Genomic DNA, 16,037 nt, shown 5'->3' with positions numbered 1-16,037 from the left:
TATGGTATTGGGTTGAATGGCGAGAGCCACAAGTAAGTGGGTTTCTTGGGTCATAGAGGGTGACCCGTAGTTTGGAAGAATATTATATGGGACTTTGCCTGTGGAAATTTGGACATTGAGAAGCTGAAGTTCATTGTCATGTTTGGCTAGTCTTGAGGTGAGTTTGTTGTTGATATAGAATGAGACACCTCCACCTTTGGTCTCTGCCTGTGCAGTAGCTGGCCTAAATGTGTGGAATGCATCATAGCCCTGCACTGCCATGGTTCTCTCTGCAACTTTAAACCATATCTCAGTAACTGCACAGATGTCCACATATCCCACAATGAGGAGAGCCTGATGGGAGTGAATGATCTTGTTTAAGCTGCTGTCATTGAGCAGTAACATCTTTAGAATACCTTGGTTTGGGTTTGCTATATCAGAAGGTTTGTCAGTTTGGCATTGCCTAAAAAAGGCAGTATTGGGGAAAGACAGTATTTTAGCTGATATTCAAAAGCCTAGAGGGGACAAGGTGCAGACCATCCTTGTCAAACCAACATGATCTGTTGACCATATCCTCCCATGCTAATAAATATTGTGCCCACTTGGAATGACACCAGAAATTAAGCCAATTATTGAAGTCAATTATCTTTTGTTCATATTGCAGCATTATTCTTGGTGAAGGTAGAATGCTGCTCAGTGCTAGGCACATACCAGCTTGGGACATATAGTCCAAGAGATCCATATTGTCTCTCTTCATATAGTCCAGGGAGGTACTTAGGTACATAGGTTGGTACTAGGCTATCAGCCCTAGGGCCTATATAAGCCTAGCCATAACAATTCCCTGGCTATTTCTTCCAACAATATTTACTTCCCTGGACCCCTGTCTAGCAGGGCAACTGACGTGATCCCTGGGGTAAACTTCCTATCTCCCATCCAGTCGTCAAGGTTCCTTTTGAAGAGGGCCAAGGAGGCGCTCTGCTTGATATGTATGGGCAGTCTATTCCAGAGTATGGGGAGTCTCTGGGTCAAGAACCTATACCTCCAGCATGTTTTGTTCATTGTAATGACAAGGTTTAGGTCCCTGAAGCATGTGGCTCTGATGGATAGGGATTTCTTTAAGTGTAGCATGTCCAACAGCTCTGGGTTTGACATGGCCTTGTATGTTAAGCAGATATCACCTCTGAGTAGACGATATGCGACAAAGTATAGCTGGAGGTTTTTTTAGTCAGTCAGCATAGGGCATCTGCTTTAGGCCTGTGGTTCTTTTAGTGAGGTGCTTCTGCGGCCTTTCCAGTTGTTACATATGTCTTGTGAGGTACATATCAAATGGGGTGTTGTACTCTATGATGGGTTTAATGAGGGATAAGTACAGTGGGACAATGACCTCCTTTTTTCTGGGTGAAAAGCCCTTAGTGATGAGGTGTGCCACATAGAAGAATTTCCTGACTGTTGTGGTGATGTGGTTATCGAAGGTGAGACCACTATCCCCCTGTGTTCCTTAGTCTCTTATCACACTTTCGGTATTTAGTGTACTGCCTCCTATGTGGTAATTCATAGGTACATGTTTTTTCCCAACAGGGATAACTATACACTTCTTGGCATTGATCTTGGACCCTTGGTTCTGGTACCAAACATCTGTTTCTGTAAGGCCCTTTTGTAGAATATCCACATCATTTGGGGATTCAGTAATGGCTCCCAGTTTGCAGTCATCTGCAAACTTTGTTAGCCAGAGTCCCTCAGTGTTGGCCTGTACTTCAGAGAAGTAGATGCCAAACAAGAGTGGTTCCAGGACTGAACCCTGAGGTACTCCACTTGTCTGGAGCTGGATTTGGAGTCAGCTACTTTTACAGTGTGGGTTCTGTCAAGCTTAGTAAGTTTATCTATGATTCCAGAGTGGGGATGGTGTTGAAGGCCTTGGCAAGGTCTAGATAGGCTGTATGGACTGCCTTACCCTCGTTCACAGCTCTGGAGACTGATTTGAAGAAGTCAGTCAGGTTCAGGAGACACGATCAGCTATTCACAAACCCAAACTGGGTGGGTCCAGTGTTTGGAGGTTGTCAATGTCCTTGTTTATAAGATCCATGATAATATGTTCCATGGCCTTGCAGATCAGGCTCGTCAGACTGATGGGACGGTAGTTCCCAGGATCCAAGGTGGATCCCCCTTGTGGAGTGGGATAACTGTAGCTGTGTGTCACTCAGTTTGCACGAAGCCTGAGATGAGGCTATGATTAAACATGACACTTAGGTGAGGTGCCAGTTCATTTTGTAGTTCATGTAGTACACAGCCCGGGATGTCATCTTGTCCCATGGATGCTGTATTCTTAGCTTTGGAGAGTGTGTTTTTTACCTGTGTGGCTGTGATTACCAGAATTTGGCAATCATTCGGTATTGAGATGGGCCCTTTAGGGGTGAGAGGGGGGGTGAAGTTGTCACTGAATTGATCTTCCAGGATATTGGCAATGTCCTTGGGAGCAGTATATTTAATGAATTCTGTTGTAGCTCAGAGCAGATCTGAGCATTGCCATTTAGATTATTGACATAGCTATAGAATGCCTTGTGGTTGTCTTTGGAATATTTGGCAATTTTATTTTCGTAACTAGCTTTCTAGGATTTTATGAGGGACCTCAGCTTCTTACTGAGGCTGGTAAGGGAGTTTTTTGCATCCTGGGATTTTCCTCTTTTCTGTAACAGTTTCTTCCTTCTGTTTTATAGTTTGTTTATGACAGGGGACCACCAGATTGGCTTCCTTTTTTTGAAGGAGACCATCTTGGTTCTATTTGGGATGGCACGATTCATTCACGAATGGATGTGCTCATACAGTGCTTTAGTGTAGGATTCGGTAGACGAACTTCTCAGGTCATTTACACCTACATGGACTGTGACTGAGTCATACTGGTGCTTGTGGTCTAATGACTTAAGTGAGTGGATGATTTGGCAGTTTCTGGCCACCTGATAGACAACTGACCATGAATTTCCCCTCATTCATTCTAGTGAGCGGGACATCTGTATGTCTCATAATGGAATCTCCTATGACTAAAATATTGGGTAGTGTAGTGGCTTGCCTTATGGGCTTTGTTGTTGAAGCTCCAAAGGGTGTGGCTGTATGTTTTGTGTTGGGTGTTTTTTGGAGGAGTGCTTTTTGTAGGATGAGTGCCTAGGAGGTCTTTGGAGTTTAGAAAGGTTGCATTTTAGTGCCTCAGTATGTGTTGGTTTATGTGTTCGGTCAGTAGTTTGTGTGGTTAGTGTAAGGCTTATGTTGCTGACAGCTTGATTGTTATTATGACTGCTTTTGTGTGAGATGCTTGCCTCCTGTGACATTGTGTAATTATATCTCCCACATTGTCAAATGAAAAAAACTTCAAAGACCAATACACGTTAGGTTCAAGCAAGGCACCCTTTATTACTTGCAGCAAGGAGACAAAGCATGTAGGCACAAGGTTTGTCTGAATTACTGGTGATTAGTATGTTATTCTTATACAGTTCTCTTCCTGTCACACAGAAAATGTTACTATTCTATTGCTGACATAGTTCGACACAGCTTTCTGTATGTTCTACAGAAAATGTTACTAGACTTATTGCTGACTAGGTTAGATTATTTGCTAGCTTGCAAAACATTTTGAGAAAAACAACCTGGCCTTGGGCTTATTTTAGCCCATTTTAACTTTTCAGTTCTTTAATTGTACTGTTCTAATACATGTGTTACATTTTGTCTGGATTCAAGGTACATTTCTAGCTTTAGTACAAGTAATGCTGACTATGGTTTATACTTTCAAGCATCTATTGTTTTCTTTATCAAAGCTTCTAGCAGCTGCATACTTTCTCATGGCATAAGCAGAAATGAATATCTCTTTGTTAGGTTTTATGACATTAGCAGAAATGAAATGTCTCTTGTTATTTTCATGACATTAGCAGAAATGAAATGTCTCTTGTTAAGTTTCTAATATCTGTGCAGATTCATGCAGTGTGAACAGAATAAATGTATTAACCCTTTTAAACCTCGAATGCACTAAGCATGCATATTACTGTTATATATTTTTCTAACATTTCCCCCCTTTTAATACTTTTATTCTACTTTCAAGATAAGCATAAACAGTTTTTTTCTTCCCCTAACCTCTTCCTACTCAGGATTTGCAGTTAAGAATGTCATTCAGTTTAAACTTATGAAAGCATTTTCAGTTTTTCAGCAATTCTTCAAGTTCAGCACCTTGGTATAAGGTTTATGAAACTGAAATGTCTATAAAGTCTTTAATCAGTCTTTTTATGCAGGGGATGCAGCAGCACACACATACCACCAGTAGGATTATTCCTACACAGATGGCAATCAGAATGTTCATCAGGATACTGCCCCACCCCCCAAACAATTTCTGGAAAAAGTCCATCAATGGATTTGGTCCTGGTTTGGTCATGGCTGACACCTGCTGAATTACCTCAAGATGGTTGTCTATCTCGTGTTTGTGGTCAGGAATATACGAACAGCACTCCTCCTGGATTAAAGCGCACATACCTCCTCTTGCCGCTAGGGTGAAGTCAAGAGCCATGCGATTTTGAAGCACCACTGTTCTCATGGCAGTCAGTTCATCATTCACCAGTTCTAGGGCAGAAAAGGTTGCATTGCTCATTATTTTGAGAAGCTTAGATAATTTTCTCAGTTCCCAGATTAACTTTGTTGCTCCATATGCTGACAGTACACCTGCCCACGATATAACAGTATCACTCAAGTCCATGTGTGCCAGTCCATTGCCCACAGCATGATGGTTTTTCCAGCGTGCATTGATTTGCCCCACTGGATTGATAGGTTTCTTGATTTCTCGAGCATTCTGAATTTTCCCATGAGGTAAAACTGCTGTGTACAAAAGACAAAAAGTAGCTAGCCAAACTGTTGATTAATATACCAAATGAACCATGAAGCCAGGAATCCAGGACACTGTAGAAATATTAGAACAAATGAAGACTTGAATTTTTTTTTTTCTACCCAAATGTATTTAAGTACATACAAATTAGTACATATTGCAAGAAATAATTAAAAATTTTATATGAATATTATGTCTTTAACTAATCGAATTAATATATTTAATAAATACTTAGTTAAAGACATAATATTCATATAAAATTTTTAATTATTTCTTGCAATATGTACTAATTTGTATGTACTTAAATACATTTGGGTAGAAAAAAAAAAAAAAAAATTCAAGTCTTCATTTGTAGGGCTATGTTTGTTTAAAAAGTTTTTAATTGAAGGTGTGATGTCATTCATTAAGGATTTATAAAAGGTGTAATTAAAAGTAATTCATTGTTTCTGATGAAGTCTCTACATTGAGATGAAAGCGCTTAAACCTTTGTTCACAATAAATGGACTTTTGTTTAAAATACTGGCTATCACACACGGACTTTTGTTCTAATATTTCTACAGTGTCCTGGATTCCTGGCTTCATGGTTCATTTGGTATATTAAAACTGCTGTGTGTCATATGGCCGGAACCAGGTAACCCAAAAAACAACTGCTGGACCTATTCTCAGGTAACCATTTGTATGCTTTTCTACCGCATACAAAGTAACAATCTTCGACTTTAGTAGTAACTTTACTATGCCCTGGCTCTGCATGAAACATTTTTTTGCCGATTATAGACAGTTGCTTATAGAGATCAGCATTATGTTTTACTTCTTCAGTTGTCCTATGCATCAGTTCAAAAAATGTATCATAGCTTGTGTTGCAATAGGATCTGGTGTTATCAGGTTTAGTGTAGCATCTATAGGGAACAGTCACATTGCAATTGCTCCAACCCACCTGAACTGTATCATTCTTGTAAAAGCACACAGTTCCCTTCTGTCGAACAGACAAGTGCAATGCTACTTTATCTTCTGATGTGACATCTAATGTATCATAAATTAGGTTTTCCCAGGTCTTGTTGGCTCCTAGGGGAACTGAAGTTAACAGTAACCCCCCATATGCTTTTGGTAAGGCTGTGCAAATGCAGCAATTCAAAACACTGAAAGTTTCAGCATGCACATATTTGATTGCCTGGTAAGTGTTAAAGTTCGGGTGCCACTCTGCACACTTGTTCAGTTCAATTTGTGTGGCTGAGAAAAGGAATGGCCACAACAAAAAGATTATTGTCACTAGTACAGTCAACGGGATGGTTATGCAATACTATTGTGGAAACGGTTGTTCTGCATTTCTGTTTTCTCCGACTCTTCTGAGTATTTGGATATTACTGGATTCCATCATCTTTTCTTTGGACACGTGCTCTTACTCTCTGCCCTAATAGGTCCTTCAGCACCAATGGTTTCTTCACTGGGGTTGAGACGGATCAGTCCTATTGATCTGACCCCCCTTTGTAGCCAGACTTTGTGCTGAGGGCCCCGATGGAGAGGTAAGATTTTTGTCCAACTCAAAGTTCTTAACCAGCTTGCAGTGTGTCAGGTGCATCCACGAAGCTCATTCTGCTATCTTAACTGCAGTGGGTGTCGAAAGAAGCACCTGGTAGGGACCTTCCCACCTTGGTGATGACCAGTTCTTCCGCTTGATGTTTTTGATCCACACCCAATCTCCGGGCGTCACTGCCACTTCTGATGTCTCGGTTTGTTTTCTATCTGAAACAGAATTTGACTGCAACAGATGTTTAGAACTCAACAACGTTTTCATATATTCAGCTAGTGTGAAATCAGCTTCCTGGTCTGATGACATGAGAAGTTTCCACTGGGGTGTATAATAAGCCCTTCCAAATAATTTTTCAAAAAGAGTCAATCCTTTTGCTGTAGGGACAGTTCTCATGCTCGACAGTGCCAGGGGCAAACAGTATAACCATTTTTTTCCTGTCTCAGCTATTAATTTTCTCAATTTGTTTTTTAGTATACCATTATGCCTTTCAATTAGTCCTGCAGATTGTGAATGGTATGCACAATGATTTTTTAAAGAAATACCAAAATGCTTACTCAACTGCTGTATAGTTTGATTTACAACGTGTGTACCATTGTCACTGTAGATCCTTTCCGGAATACCAAACCTAGGAATGATTTCCTTGACAAGTACTTTTGCCACCATAGCTGCATCTGGATTTTTGGTTGGAAAGGCTTCCACCCATCTGGAAAACACATCTACAATGACAAGACAATACTTCTTATTTTCACATTTGTTCAAATCTATGAAATCCATACAGATAGTGTGAAACGGATATGGTGGTGTAGGGAAACTCCCTTGCTTGGGCTTTATCGCCCCTTGTGCATGATGTTTGTTACAAATCTGACACATCAAACAAAATTTTTTAGAGTAGTTTGTAAATCCATATGTTGTGAATACCTGGTTCACCAGTTGTACCATCCCCCCTGTTGAGACATGGCACTGCCCATGGCTCAACAAAGCTGCATATCGAAACAAATTAGAGGGTAGTATCGGTTTTCTTTCTCTAGAGATGTACAGCCCCTTTTTGAGGATTGCTCCTTGTTTTATCCATCGTTGTTTTTCAGCTTGAGTAATGAGTGTCTGCATTGTTTTTAACATATCTAAATCTAAAATCTCAGAGGGTTGTAATTCCTCATTTAAAAGAAATACTTCTGTGGCTGCTTGTTTTGCAGCTATATCAGCTCTCGCATTACTTTTTGAAATTCTATCTTGTTGCTTGGTGTGAGCTGTGCATTTACAAATGGCTACTTTCTGAGGTAACTGAATAGATTCTAAAAGATCTAAAATAAACTGATCATGATTTATAGGTTTGCCAGTAGATGTTATCATGCCCCGGTTTTTCCACTGTTGCGCAAAAACATGTACAGTAGAAAAAGTGTACTGGCTATCAGTAAAAATGTTTACACATTTACCCTTTGCTAAGGTGCATGCCCGTGTCAGGGCAATCAATTCTGCTGCCTGTGCAGATAAGTTGTGTGGTAAAGGTTTTGCTTCTATAATCTCAGTATCAGAGACTACTGCATATCCTACTAGGTTCTGTCCTGCAGGACCCCTTTTGCATGAACCATCCCCGTAGTATGTCACCTCGGCATCATCCAAGGGGACATCCGTGAGATCTTTTCTAGGTAGTGTCTTTTGCTCAATTACCCGCAGGCAGCAGTGTGGTGTGCCGTCTGCAGGGGTAGGGAGCAGAGTAGAAGGGTTTAAAGTCGTGCATCACTCAATTGTCATATGAGGTTGGCTCAACAATATAGTCATACAGGAAGGATGCCTAGCAGGGGAAAGATATGCCACCTTTTCTTGTAGTAAAATAATTGCGACTGCATGAGGTACTCTCAAAGTGAGAGGGTGGAACAAGACTACTGAGGCTGAAGCCTGTATTGCCATTGTGTCCCAGTACAGGTTACGCAATATCAATCTGTTTGCATGATTCTTAAATAATTCTTGCTCATATTCCTTATCAGGTCCTGGTGTGTTACAACAATACAGGGTACATTGCAACAGGTGTTGCTTATCAGTGTCAAGGGAGGGGAACTTGCTGATGGCTATGTTCGTTAACTCTTTGGTCACAGTCCCTGGACCAGTCGTAACCAAGTCCTGGCTGTACCAATAAAACGTTTCACCCTCCAATTGCACTGCAAAGGTATTAATTTGTCGCTGTGCTTCCATATACTGCATGGTCGGGGCTACTGCTATACCAAATAGCTGCATGAGGTCTCTGCCCAAGAGGTTTACTGGGCATTTTGCAGAAACAACAATTTTGCTTTTCTGTGTCAATCCTGTAACTGGATCAGTTATTACAATGTTATGGGAGAGAGGCTGCCGATACAGCTGTCCATTAGCTGCTTTGACCAGTATGTAATCAGGTGACTCTGTTTTCTGGCAGTTTGGAGGGATGTATCAGGATTCGTGATGCCCCTGAGTCACATAAGAATTTGACTTCCTTTCCTTCTACCAAGAGTGTAACTTCTGGTTTTATGTCTGCTAAATAGAGCTCCAAGCTCAATAAAGCTAGGTCCAATATTTCATTTTCTTTATTGTCACTAACTTCCTGCACTTCCTCTACTCCCTCTATCACATTCTCATTTGTCCTTTCTTCGCTAGCCCCTTCTAGTGATTCCTAACTACCATATGGTCAGTCCTCACCCTCCTTGTCTTCCGTTGTTGCCTTCTTGTTTTTCTTGCAATCCCTTGCATTTAAAACACTCTCCCCTTTTCTTCCGCCCTTCAAACTCCTCTGATCTTTGATCAGATTGTTTGTTTCCCTGCGCGTTTCTCTTGCCTTTTTTCCTGGACTGTACTACATAAACTTCTGCTCAATCTTCAACAGAAAATACTTGAGCTTTCTTTTTCTTTTTGGTATTAAAATGCCTTTCGGCATGCCTAGCATATTCAAGTAATGATTGTAACCTGCTTGTACGATGGTCTACCATATGTTTTGTAATAAAACTGTTTATAGGTGGAATACTGCCTTTTAAGAATGCATTCTTTAATTGCTGTTCATATGGGGAATCTTGTGTTTGATCTTCAGGAACCTGCATTCCACAGTGGTTGTTAAAACACTCTAATAATCTGGCATAGTACCGGTCAATTGTTTCACCTTCTTGTTGGATGCATTGATTAATGTAAGTCCAGTCTGCCCTAGGTTTCCATTTTTCAGAGATGCGGTCTGTAAGACCTTTTATTCTGGTGTCCAATTCTGACATTGTGTAATTATATCTCCCACATTGTCAAAGGAAAAAACTTCAAAGACCAATACACGTTAGGTTCAAGCAAGGCACCCTTTATTACTTGCAGCAAGGAGACAATGCATGTAGGCACAAGGTTTGTATGAATTACTGGTGATTAGTATGTTATTCTTATACAGTTCTCTTCTTGTCCACACAGAAAATGTTACTATTCTATTGCTGACGTAGTTAGACACAGCTTTCTGTATGTTCTACAGAAAATGTTACTAGACTTATTGCTGACTAGGTTAGATTATTTGCTAGCTTGCAAAACATTTTGAGAAAAACAACCTGGCCTTGGGCTTATTTTAGCCCATTTTAACTTTTCAATTCTTCAATTGTACTGTTCTAATACATGTGTTACATTTTGTCTGGATTCAAGGTACATTTCTAGCTTTAGTACAAGTAATGCTGACTATGGTTTATACTTTCAAGCATCTATTGTTTTCTTTATCAAAGCTTCTAGCAGCTGCATACTTTCTCATGGCATAAGCAGAAATGAACATCTCTTTGTTAGGTGTTATGACATTAGCAGAAATGAAATGTCTCTTGTTATTTTCATGACATTAGCAGAAATGAAATGTCTCTTGTTAAGTTTCTAATATCTGTGCAGATTCATGCAGTGTGAACAGAATAAATGTATTAACCCTTTTAAACCTCGAATGCACTAATCATGCATATTACTATTATATATTTTTCTAACACACATACTATGTCTGTTTCTGTAAGGATAAGTTAGCTATCAGTGAACATGGAACAATTCCTACATTGTCTCAGGATGTCAGTATTTACCAAGGAGGTGGTGGAGAAATTGAAAAATGCCCATCCATGGTGTCAGGTCTTTTTTAGGTTAACTACAAAGGGGTTTACAGCAGGCTAGCTTGGGTGCTATGAGAGTAGAAAGTACAATTAAGCTGTGTATAACTGAATTTGTGCATCAGTGCTCCTCAGCATGCAAACAAGTTGTTGTTTGCACAACTGAGTACTGGGTGAAGTTACAGGGGAAGTTTTATAGGGAAAACGTAGTTTCTAAGTGCCTGCTTCTGTACAAGCCACTGCTAAATGCCACTGTGTGACAAGCAGTGTAAATTTATACTCAAAGAAAAAGTGACTCAACCAACTAAAAAGCCTTCTGGCCAATGAAACCTTCTCACATTAAGCTTCCCTGTGTGTATCCCAACTTGGAGAGACAAGACTACCTTTCTACTGCCATTACAATTGCGGTCCCAATCTTCTTAATGTAAAACACACATTACTTACCCAAAATTGAAAAGGTACCAGAAACAAATCAAACAGCTGGTTACAAAAAGTAATTACAAGGAAATTCTAAGGCACACAACTCAGCAATGAGGAACACACACACTTTAATGGAATTTGAAAGCACATTTCAACAGTCTAAGGGAAGGGCCTTCCTTATTTCATCTGTAAGTGCCCAGTAAGATGAGCAAACGAGATGAGACTGTGAGGGTCTTTCAGGGCCAGGTATACAGAAGTTGAAACCGAGAGGAGCTTCCAAGGCAAGATATACAGTAGAGGCAGGCAGCTCAAAAGCCAGCAAATTTATACGCACAACAGGGAAAGGGTGAGTGAGTGAGTGAGTGGGGGCCAACAAAACATATTTAAATGGTAAGACAGATGCAGTAGTTTAAATGGACTGTAAATGTCAACAGCCTGAGTAATCCTGTCAAAGATGTTAACCACATGCATTAGGAAGGGTGTACCCTTGACAAAGCCAAACTGCTGCAGATCAAGTCTAATAAGATAGTGCAAACAATGGCTCTAGACAGTGGTATCTGTTGATGTGGCACCCCGACCCCATGTGCAGAAATAGGAGTAAAAGGGGGTCTCTGCATGGATGGATGGATAATTTATCGAGACAGTTATGATACATTTCAGGGTTTGGCAGATGAGACTCATCAAGCTGATGGGTCTATAATTACTGCGTCAGTGGTAAGGCCACCCTTGTGCAGTGGTATTACTACTGCTGTGCGCCAAACCTCAGGGAGAAATCCAAGAGCTAAACTTAGGTTAAATAGTTGAAAGAGTAGCTCTGCCAAAGCTTGTTCTATACCATTTATTAAACAGTCAGGTATATTATCAAATCTCATGGAAGAAGTATTGTTTGTCTTGGAAACACCCTCAGTACATTTTATTTATAGATGATGGGGGAGGGTGCTTAAGTAAGTAGGGCATATGTAGACTTTGAATGACCATTTGTGGGGTAGAATGTAAACTGAATTTGTTTGCTAGTATGTTGGCAGTGTCTGTAGAGTCAGAATATATTATGCCATTTTGTGTAAGTTCAGAACAATGTTTGGTGTTATTTCTTATCTTACTAATATAGCTGAAGGATTTGTAATTGCACTTAGCTTCAAATGCTAACCCAAGTTCATGGGTTGCATTAGTAGACCTAATAGTATTTTTCAAGTTTTTTGTAGTATTTTTAATACAGTCCCCATTTTTTTTCTATCTGCTGTATGCTAAAACAGAATCCTGTGCAATAGGAAGTAGCTGTGGACTTCTGTGCAATAAATACCATGTCTCTTTAGCTTAGTAAATGTTTTTTGATATGTAAAACAGTAAATATTATAGCAATAACCCACGCCTGGGTGTGGGTAATGCTAAATTTACCCACGGTTGGCGTGGTTTACCAAACAAAGCCAACCGTGGGTAAATTTAGCATTACCCACACCCAGGCGGTTATTGCTATTTTACCATGACATTATTTTACAAAAGAAACTATTCCTTTTCTTAATTAATGGCATAGTATAATGCCTGTTTGCTGCCCTTCCGCAGATGTCTGGCATCCGCGGTAGTTCTGATGTACTGCGCCTGCGCGGTACATCAGAGTTGAGCAAAAACGGAGAAAGCAAAATCTCCGTTGCTTTTTAGTCTCGCTATGTTAAATGAGTTTAACATGGCGAGACAGTTTAAAATAAGCAGCGGACATCTCCGTTGCTTATTTTAAAACTGTCTGGCAATGTTAAACTCATTTAACATAGCGAGACAAAAAGCAACGGAGATCTTGCTTTCTCCGTTGCTTTAAACACTGTCTCGCTATGTTAAATGGGTTTAACATGCGAGACAGCTTTAAAATAAGCAACGGAGATCTCCGTTGCTTATTTTAAAACTGTCTCGCTATGTTAAACCCATTTAACATAGCAATGTTTAAAATCGAGTTATACTAATGGAAAAAAGTCCGGGCGACCGGACCTTTTTCCATTAGTATAACTCGATTTACAAAGGGCACGCTGGCCAATCAGCGTGCACGTTTTGGGGGGATCATGGTATAATATGTAGTAAGAATGTCTAAATATAGTAATGTGAATTGTTATGTATGTTAGATGTTTGCACATATTGCCTGGAGTAATGTAATTTTGTTCAGTTGCACTTGTTGTGGGGTCTGACAATAAAATATATTTTGAGTTTGATTTTGACTATACTTAAAGGATTCTTTTCTTTATTGAAAAATTTATTTATGCTGGTAGACCACCAGGGTGTTTTGTGTTTGAGTTTCCAATTATATTTAGATGTGGTTGAGACAGATAGTTCTGTACATTTATCTAAGTGGACATAGACCTCCTTTTTGAAACTACCTATTGTGGCAGCATTGGGGTTGATGCTGCTACTGTGGAGTCTTGAGTACAGTCCTTGGTTGGTTTGCTTCCTACCTTAAAGGTTATACCCACTCGATTGTTTCAGATGCCCATTCTTCATTTGTATACTATGTTACATTTGGTGCTCCTCATAGGTGAGGTGGTGCTGCGGTAGCGTTGTCGCCTCACAGTAAGACGTTGTCCTGTTCAATTCTCAGCTAAAGCGTTTTCTGTGTGGAGACATGCGTGAATGGGTGTACCTTCGTTGAAGGTTGTGCGTCAGGGCTGGCAACTCGGTACGTAAAAATCTACTGCCAATCATTAGCTTACCAGAGTTCCGCTGTGGCGACCCGTAACCGGGAAAAGCCGAAAGATACAACAACATTCTCTGTGCACAGGCTTCCAGTGTGTGAGCTGATTAGATAGAGAGGTCTGCACTGCTATTGTTACACAGATGATACTCAGTTATACCTCTCTTTTCTTCAGCACATGTTGGATTCAGTAGCAGAGGGCTTGGGATACATATAGAATTGGATAGGTGTCAACTACTTACTGCTCAGTACTTCCAAACCATTACCATGGCCATTCACAACATTTTAAGGATTGTCATTGTCTAACCCTAGATCCTGTTATTATATATAATGGTGGCCTTTGTGAACAAAGTGAAACTTCTTGGTGCCATTTTGATGATAAACCCCTCACCAAAATAGTGAAAAATGTATTTAAAAACAATTGCTAGACTATCTCCTGCGGGAAGAACTCCTATCTCCTACACAACATGGCTTCTGTCCTTCCCATAGTACTAGCAGTGCTCTTCTACCTATATAGATAATGCCAATAAAGCTAGAGATAATGGCAAATTAGTCTTTTCCTTATTTCTAGACTTGTCTAAAGCCTTCAACACAGTTCATCTCACTAGGTCTCTCTCAGTCCACTCTTCTGTGGTTCAAAAGCTATCTGTCCAATAGGTTTCTGTCAGTAAAATGGCACTGTATGTACTCTTCTTATCTCCCAGTCACCACCGGTATACCACAAGGCTCTGTCCTTGGTCCGCTCCTATTTAACATTTTCTCCAACACCCTCTATACTTTCACTTAACAAGCCACCCTGATACAGTACGCAGATGATTACACTCTCATTTGTACATTTGACAACATGGTACACCTTCAAAAAATTACTCAGAAAGCTTTAACAGCCACTGAAACATGGCTTTGTAACTCACAACTCATGCTCAACCCCAGAAAGACCAAAATACTACTTTTTTCCCACCAAATCCCTCTCTCATGAAAAAAAAGTCCTCTCTGTTGATAATACAACCATTTAAGTCACTTCTCATAGCAAACTGTTAGAGGTGATAGTGGATGATAATCTTACATTTGGTCTGCATATACAAAATTGCATAAGTAAAACTCATCAAAAACTAGGGATGCTTTACAGATCCATAAACATTCTTTATGGCACTCCCATCCTTACTAACCTCCAGACTTCACAAAAATTAAAATTTGAACAATGCTATAACAAAGTTGTTAAATTTGAAGCACATACCCCTTTTAGAGCCCACCACTGTATACCACTGAAAAGCCTAAATTGGTTAGAACTGCCACATCAACTAACATATACACAGCATCTTACCACCTATAAAATTATCCAGCATCCATCTGCCTATCCAGTACTAAAGAACATTCTACACACCTATGCTCCTAGTCGATTATTGCGATCCAGTGACCAAAAACTCCTGTCGGTCTACAGACCTAGTAAATCTAGTTGGGCATTGTCTGTACTCATACAAGGTTGATAAGGCCTGTAACTTCTTACCTGCTTGTATCAGGTCTATACCCTCCCTGTCATCTTTTAAAACCACTTTGAAAGACTTCCTAACTAAAATCTGGCTCTGTTCTTTCTCAAAACCAGGATAAATAAAAAGTTGCAATGACAATTATTGGAACTATTTTACCCAAATTAATAATAGACCTCCAAGTGAGGAAGATAAAAAAAATAATTCTAATATCTTCTAAACATACGTCATCTCTTAGATAGAATCTCTTTGCTTGGAATTTTTTTGCATAGATCTTTCTTCACACCACATAAAACTGAATTAATGTTCTAGCAGAAACAAGTTTATTGGAGATGAAAACAAAAACTTAAAGCAGATTGGCAACACATGTTTTTGACTCTACTGTCTTAGCACCTTATTTGAATAACAGTAATCTCTTTTTACAGGCTTTTTTGGAGATACATTTGTTTATCTAAATCACTAATCCTTTTTAACACTCCTATTCCCATATATGATAAAAATGAAATATCACATTTTGTGGTCTATACTGTCTATAGTGAAAAAGGTTATAACTCAGAATTGGAAGAACGAATCTATATACCCACCTTCAAAGAATTCATAAATATTACAACTGAAGTCTATCACCTGGAAATCATTAAATTAAGACAAGAACAACCAGGATTACCTCTTGCTAGAATGCATAGACAAAACTTAAGAGATCTGCTTGACAAGCAAAAATAACTGCATTTTAGATTTAATGTAATATATAATAACCTGAATGACTTGATGGTTAATGGATACTCCTGTAAATAGTTGTTTTTTTTTTCTTTTGTGTGTGAGACTTAGCTGAAATATTTTCATTTATGTTCACAAATCTCTGACTGTAAATATTGCTGTGATTATTTTACAAATTGAAAATCCAATACAAACTTTAAAAAAAAGGATCAACTATACCCCTAAATATGAACAAGTACATTTTCATTCCTCATACCTCTCCCTTCTTCACTTACTGCTATCCAATACTCTTTCCTGACCTTCTCTCTAAATATACCATAAGCCT

Source organism: Protopterus annectens, chromosome 9.part0 (assembly GCF_019279795.1).
Source record: "Protopterus annectens isolate FY-2018-M chromosome 9.part0, PAN1.0, whole genome shotgun sequence".
Classification (NCBI taxonomy): domain Eukaryota; kingdom Metazoa; phylum Chordata; order Ceratodontiformes; family Protopteridae; genus Protopterus; species Protopterus annectens.
This window is presented reverse-complemented; position numbering follows the sequence as displayed.